At 40.2% G+C, this 7,657-nt stretch overlaps 1 non-coding gene across 1 annotated transcript; it reads right to left on the bottom strand.

Annotated features, from left to right (window-relative positions):
* Window positions 1–361: 361 nt before the first annotated feature.
* On the bottom strand, window positions 362–468 carry LOC114404163. Its single transcript, XR_003664838.1, has one exon. It is a non-coding gene; the product is annotated as a small nucleolar RNA R71 (small nucleolar RNA).
* Window positions 469–7,657: the final 7,189 nt, after the last annotated feature.

Below are 7,657 nucleotides of genomic sequence, written 5' to 3'. Positions count from 1 at the left end.
TCGTGAGAGGACTCTAAGGGAAATGGTTGCACCTGATTTCACCTACGAAAGCTTGTGCATCCAATACCCTGATGAGGATGTCCCATATGTTCTTAAAACTGGACTGATTCATTTGCTTCCAAAGTTTCATGGCCTTGCAGGTGAAGACCCGCACAAGCATTTGAAGGAATTTCATATTGTCTGCTCCACCATGAAACCCCCAGATGTCCAAGAGGATCACATATTTCTGAAGGCTTTTCCTCATTCATTAGAGGGAGTGGCAAAGGACTGGTTGTATTACCTTGCTCCAAGGTCCATCACGAGCTGGGATGACCTTAAGAGAGTATTCTTAGAAAAAAATTTCCCTGCTTCCAGGACCACAGCCATCAGGAAAGATATCTCAAGTATTAGACAACTCAGTGGAGAGAGCCTGTATGAGTACTGGGAGCGATTTAAGAAACTATGTGCCAGTGGCCCTCACCATCAGATTTCAGAACAGCTTCTTCTCCAATATTTTTATGAAGGACTCAGTAATATGGAGAGAAGTATGATAGATGCTTCCAGTGGTGGAGCCCTTGGAGAGATGACTCCTGTTGAAGCCAGAAATTTAATTGAGAAGATGGCCTCCAACTCCCAGCAGTTTAGCGCCAGAAATGATGCCTTAGTCATTAGAGGAGTGCATGAGGTAGCTACAAACCCATCTGCATCATCTGAAACTAAGAAGCTTGAAGGCAAACTGGATGCATTGGTTAACTTGGTAACCCAGCTGGCCTTGAATCAGAAATTTGTACTTGTCGCAAGGGTTTGTGGTTTGTGCTCCTCTGCTGACCACCATACAGACCTTTGCCCTTCCATGCAGCAACCTGGAGCAATTGAGCAGCCTGAAGCTTATGCTGCAAATATTTACAATAGACCTCCTAAACCTCAGCAGCAAAATCAACCACAGCAGAGCAATTATGACCTTTCCAGCAACAGATACAACCCTGGATGGAGGAATCACCCTAACCTCAGATGGTCCAACCCTCAGCAACAACAACAATAGCCTGCTCCTTCCTTCCAAAATGCTGCTGGCCCAAGCAGACCATACATTCCTCCACCAATCCAACAACAGCAACAACCCCAGAAACAGCCAACAGTTGAGGCCCCTCCACAACCTTCCCTCGAAGAACTTGTGAGGCAAATGACTATGCAGAACATGCAGTTTCAGCAAGAGACCAGAGCCTCCATTCAGAGCTTAACCAATCAGATGGGACAATTAGCTACCCAATTGAATCAACAACAGTCCCAGAATTCTGACAAGCTGCCTTCTCAAGCTGTCCAAAATCCCAAAAATGTCAGTGCCATTTCATTGAGGTCGGGAAAGCAGTGTCAAGGACCTCAACCCGTAGCACCTTCCTCATCTGCAAATGAACCTGCCAAACTTCACTCTATTCCAGAAAAAGGTGATGACAAAAATCTACCTAACAATTTTTGTGCAGGTGAATCTTCTTCCACAGGTAATTCTGATTTGCAGAAGCAGCACATTCCCCCTCTTCCATTCCCTCCAAGAGCAGTTTCCAACAAAAAAATGGAAGAGGCAGAGAAAGAGATCTTGGAAACATTTAGAAAAGTAGAGGTAAACATACCTCTGTTGGGTGCAATAAAGCAAATTCCAAGATATGCCAAATTCTTGAAGGAGCTGTGCACTAATAAGCGGAAGCTTAAAGGAAGTGAACGAATTAGCATGGGCAGAAATGTCTCCGCATTGATTGGTAAATCTGTTCCTCAAATTCCTGAAAAATGCAAAGATCCAGGTACATTCAGCATACCTTGTATTATAGGGAATAGTAAGTTTGACAATGCCATGCTAGATTTAGGAGCCTCTGTTAGTGTTATGCCTCTGTCGATTTTTAATTCTCTATCTCTAGGTCCCTTGCAGTCAACTGATGTGGTAATTCATTTAGCTAATAGAAGTGTTGCCTATCCTGTTGGTTTCATAGAAGATATCTTAGTTAGAGTTGGTGAACTGATTTTCCCTGTTGATTTTTATATCTTGAATATGGAAGATGGATTTTCTCAAGGATCAGTTCCCATCATTCTAGGCAGACCCTTTATGAAAACTGCTAGAACTAAGATAGATGTTTATGCAGGCACACTGTCCATGGAGTTTGGTGATATAACTGTTCATTTTAATATTCTGGATGCTATGAAATACCCATCTGAAGATCTTTCTGTATTTCGTGCTGAAATAATTGACCATGTTGTTGATGAATACATGACTGATCTTTATTCTAATCTGCATGCCTCTCACTCTTCATGCATTGAGTCTGAAATTGTACTTGATCATATGTCTGAATTTGATGCTGAGAGTGAATCTGAGAGTGATATTGATTGCATGCCTGGTGGTGGTGTTTTACCTCTTGAGATTGATTTTATAGAGTCAGATAGGACTAACCATGTTTCAGGAAGTACACATACCTCTGACTTTCTTTATTAGGTAAAGGCTGAGAAACCATCTCCTTCTACCACTGTCCAGCCGACCACACTAGAATTGAAGCCTCTGCCATCAAATTTAAAATACGCTTACTTGGATGATAGCAAGAGTTTTCCAGTGATTATATCTGCCTCCCTTGCTGATGAGCAAGAGGAGAAGTTGTTGTCAGTTCTCAAGAAGCATAAGAAGGCTATAGGCTGGACCCTGGCGGACATTCCTGGTATTAGCCCATCCACATGTATGCATCGAATAAATTTAGAAGATGGAGCTAAACCAGTAAGACAGCCATAGAGAAGACTCAACCCGGTGATTCTTGATGTAGTGAAGAAGGAGATAACCAAGCTTTTGCAAGCTGGAATCATTTATCCTATCTCCGACAGCCAATGGGTGAGTCCCGTCCAGGTAGTCCCGAAAAAGACTGGCCTCACAGTGATCAGAAATGAGAAGGAGGAGCTGATTCCTACTCGGGTGCAGAACAGTTGGAGAGTCTGCATTGACTATAGGAGGCTGAACCAGGTTACCAAAAAGGACCATTTTCCCCTGCCATTCATTGACCAGATGCTTGAACGCCTGGCAGGTAAATCCCACTACTGTTTCCTTGATGGTTTTTCTGGTTATATGCAAATTACTATTGCTCCTGAGGATCAGGAAAAGACCACATTCACCTGCCCATTCGGCACTTTTGCTTATAGGAGGATGCCTTTCGGCCTGTGCAATGCCCCTGGTACCTTCCAGCGGTGCATGATTAGTATTTTCAGAGATTTTTTAGAAAATTGCATAGAGGTGTTTATGGATGATTTCACTGTATATGGATCCTCTTTTGATGGTTGTTTGAATAGTTTGGAAAAAGTTTTGAATAGATGCATTGAAACTAACCTTGTTCTAAATTTTGAAAAATGTCATTTTATGGTTGAGCAAGGTATAGTTTTAGGCCAATTTATTTCCAATAAGGGTATTGAAGTAGATCCTGCAAAAATTTCTGTTATTTCACAATTGCCTTACCCCTCTTGTGTGCGAGAGGTGCGATCTTTTCTTGGTCATGCAGGATTCTACAGGCGCTTTATAAGGGATTTTAGCAAAGTAGCCCTTCCACTGTCCAACTTGTTGCAAAAGGAGGTGGAGTTTGACTTTAATGACAGATGCAAAGAGGCTTTTGATTGCCTCAAAAGAGCGTTGACTACCACCCCCATCATCCAGGCACCCGATTGGACAGCCCTTTTTGAGCTTATGTGTGATGCATCAAATTATGCATTGGGGGCTGTCCTTGCTCAGAAAATTGATAAATTGCCCAGGGTGATATATTATGCTTCTAGGACTTTAGATGCTGCCCAAGCAAATTATACTACTACTGAGAAAGAGCTTCTAGCCATAGTTTTTGCTCTTGAAAAATTTCGATCTTATTTGCTTGGTACTCGCATTATTGTTTATACTGACCATGCAGCTCTAAAGTACTTGTTGAAGAAGGCTGATTCTAAGCCTAGGTTGATCCGATGGATGCTCTGGCTCCAAGAGTTTGACTTGGAGATCCGTGATAGGAGCGGAGCACAAAATCTAGTTGCTGATCATTTGAGTCGGATCGAACGTGTCTCTGATGCAGATTCACCTATTCGGGATGATTTCCCTGATGATCATTTGTATATATTGTATAGTATTTCTGACTCTCTTTCTACTCCCTGGTTTGCTAACATTGTCAATTATTTAGTTGCCTCTGTTTTTCCTCCCTTAGCATCTAAGGCCCAAAAAGATAAGATTAAAAGTGATGCTAAGCATTTTATTTGGGATGACCCCTACTTGTGGAAATTGTGCAGTGATCAGGTCATTAGACGGTGCATTCCAGATCATGAGACTGACTCAGTCCTGCAGTTCTGTCATTCTTCCGCACCGGGAGGTCATCTGGGTGTTCAAAGGACAGCTCGCAAAGTGCTTGATTGTGGTTTTTATTGGCCCACCATCTTTAAAGATGCGTGGAAGATCTGCAGCACTTGTGAGCAGTGTCAGAGAGCAGGAAATACACTTACATGGCGACAACAAATGCCTCAGCAGCCTATGTTATTCTGTGAGGTGTTTGATGTCTGGGGTATAGATTTCATGGGTCCTTTTCCTGTCTCTTTTGGTTATGTTTACATTCTCCTTGCAGTTGATTATGTTTCAAAATGGGTGGAAGCCAAGCCCACTAGAACTAATGATGCTAAAGTTGTCGCAGACTTTGTCAGGTCTAATCTGTTTTGCAGGTTTGGAGTACCTAAAGCAATTGTTAGTGATCAAGGAACCCATTTTTGCAACAGGACAATGCATGCCCTGCTTAAAAAGTACGGGGTGGTACACAGAGTATCCACACCATACCACCCCCAGACTAACGGACAGGCAGAAATTTCTAACAGGGAAATCAAGAGAATTCTAGAGAAGATTGTGCAGCCAAGCAGGAAAGATTGGAGTACCAGGCTTGATGATGCTCTCTGGGCACATCGGACTGCCTACAAAGCACCCATAGGAATGTCTCCTTATCGGGTTGTCTTTGGAAAGGCATGTCATCTTCCAGTGGAAATTGAGCACAAAGCATACTGGGCAGTGAAGACTTGCAACTTCTCTATGGATCAAGCTGGCGAGGAAAGGAAGTTGCAACTGAGTGAGTTAGATGAAATCCGCCTAGAAGCCTACGAGAATGCCAAGTTCTACAAAGAAAGACCAAGAAGTTCCATGATAGCATGATAGTTAAAAAAGACTTCGTGGTTGGGCAAAAAGTGTTATTGTATAATTCTAGGCTTGGACTCATGAGTGGTAAGTTGAGGTCTAAGTGGATTGGTCCTTTTGTTGTTACTAATGTTTTTCCTTATGGTACAGTTGAGATCAAAAGCGACTCCACAAATAAGAGCTTCAAGGTCAACGGACATCGACTTAAGCCATTCCTCACAAACCCTTCTTTAGTGGACGTAGTGGTGGAAGAGACTTCCTTACTCCACCCTACTCTTCCTCCACCATGACTTAGGGAGTTTTTCTTTTCCTATCTCCTTCTTTGCTTTTATTACACTTGTCCGATTCTCTTTGATGATTTAATTGTTTTTAATCTTTTAATTGTGCTACATTGAGGACAATGTGTTGTTTAAGTATGGGGGGGAGTGTTCTTTGGTTTTGCTAGTTTTGATGGTTTTGTTAATTTGTTAATGTTGTTAGTTTCGTCGGATTTTTAGTTTAATATTTTGGGTCAATTTTGTGTGCACGTGCGACTTTGCATGTTTTTCTTTGAATTATAGGATATGTTCAAGAAATGGGTAATTGTTTTGAAAATAAAAGTTCTTGACATTTTGTGACTTGAAATCCTTGATTCTTCTCTACATGTCATGATAGTTTTGAAAGCTCAATTTGAAAGTGATGATTTTACCTTTGTGAGAATTTGAGCCATCCATCATTATAATCATTTGGTGTGTTTTGCCCCATTGATTGCTTGCACAATAGCCTTGGCTTGATTCTTGTTGAGGCGTCCTAATTCACATGCATATTTGGAAATGATTAAGGCAATTTTGTTCTTATAAGCTTCTAGCCAAATGGACTTACCTTGAATTAATTCCTTTGATAGCCCTTTTGAGCCTTGTTTCCCTTTCCTTGTTTTGAAGCTCACTACAAGCCTTAAGTGAAAAACCATGATATTACCATATCCTTAAGGAATTTTGGAGCTTTGGAATTGTTTTGGGAATAAGTGTGGGGGGGTTTTTGTTTCATTGGACAACTTGTTTTGTTGGCTATGCTTCATGATGTATTTTGGGCCATACTTGATGTACATTGTATATTGGTTAAATGTTGGACATGCTGAATGAAATGTTGTTTCTCAAAGGCTAAAGAGTAAAAAAAAAAAAAAAAAAAAAAAAAAAATTTCGAAAAAAGAAAAAGAAAAGCAATAAAGTTGAGTGAATAAGATCTTAAATGGCACAAGAATGATGAAACTCTTGGTTCTACTCTTCATGTTTAATTTTTATCTTTACTTCTTTTTATTTTCTTATTTTTTTCTTAATATGCACTTATTCCCCTTTGCTCCTCTATTCCTTTGGGATTTAGCCACTTATTCCATATTTCTCCATACCTTGTCCTTGGCCCCATTACAACCTTAAAAGACCTTTTGATCCTCATGTGCTTGTGTTTATGGGTTGATTGTCAATTTTAGAATCTTGCCAAGTTTATGTGGTGTTTGATTTCATGGGTGCTTTGAGGGTAAATAGTAGCCTACACACTTGAGAGATAGAGTGTATATCTTGTGAGGCTTTATCACTTTTCATTCTTGAGCTGATTAACTATTTTGCCATGATTGGGTTGCTTGGATGATTTTCATGAATGTCTTGACTTTTTGGATCTCCTTATGTTAGATGTTACCCATTCCTTTCATTCCTTGATGTTCATTAAGAAATATGTGAATGTTTTTGTTTGTCTCCCTTTGATATCCTTGGATTTTGTTCTTTGTTTCATTTTGCCCAAGAGTGCAAAAGGCTAAGTATGGGGGGTTTTGATGTGCCATCATTTCCTTCTATTTTCTAAACCCTTTTTGCACCATTTTAATTATTGATTGGTCTTAATTGTCAATTAATTAGGCAGTTTTATTATTTGGGCTCATTTAGCTAATTTGATGTTTTTAATCTAATTTCAAGAATTAATGAAACATTGGGCTTAATCCGGATTTTGGTTGTGGACTTGAAGAGGGCAAATAAAGCAGCGCTTACCTTAGTTAATTTCTAATTAGGAAATTTTGCAATTTTATGTTGTTCAGTGTTTATTTCGTTTTGGGCCAGAGTATTGTAATAGGGCCCAGTGACTTTGAGTGACTCTTTTTAAATAGCTGTCTTGGGATTCGTGCAGGGCATTCTATTCTGTTATGCTATTCATTATTCAGAGCTTTGTTTTAGGGTTTTCGTTTTTCTGTTTTGACGCTTCTGAGTTCGTAATGCAATTTTACGTTTTCTGCTTCTAATTACAATTTCGTTCTTGCTTCTTCTTCTATTCTCATTTACGTTTCTGTTCCGTTTTACATTTCTGTTCGTTTACGTTTGTGTTCATTTACGTTTCCGTTCATTTACGTTTCTGCTTCGTGTTTCAATTGCGTTTTCTGTTTGAATCCATGGAAGGCTAGATTTTCTGGTGTTGTTTCCTTTTGAGGACGAAGCCCAACTCTCTTTGAGGTTTCGCTTGTAATGTGGTTTCCTGGCAGTTCTCCCTTCACCA

The sequence above is a fragment of the Glycine soja genome, unplaced genomic scaffold (genome assembly GCF_004193775.1).
Source record: "Glycine soja cultivar W05 unplaced genomic scaffold, ASM419377v2 tig00005049_1_pilon, whole genome shotgun sequence".
Lineage (NCBI taxonomy): Eukaryota > Viridiplantae > Streptophyta > Magnoliopsida > Fabales > Fabaceae > Glycine > Glycine soja.
Note: the sequence above shows the minus strand (reverse complement) of the source record. Positions and strands in the feature narration are given on the sequence as shown.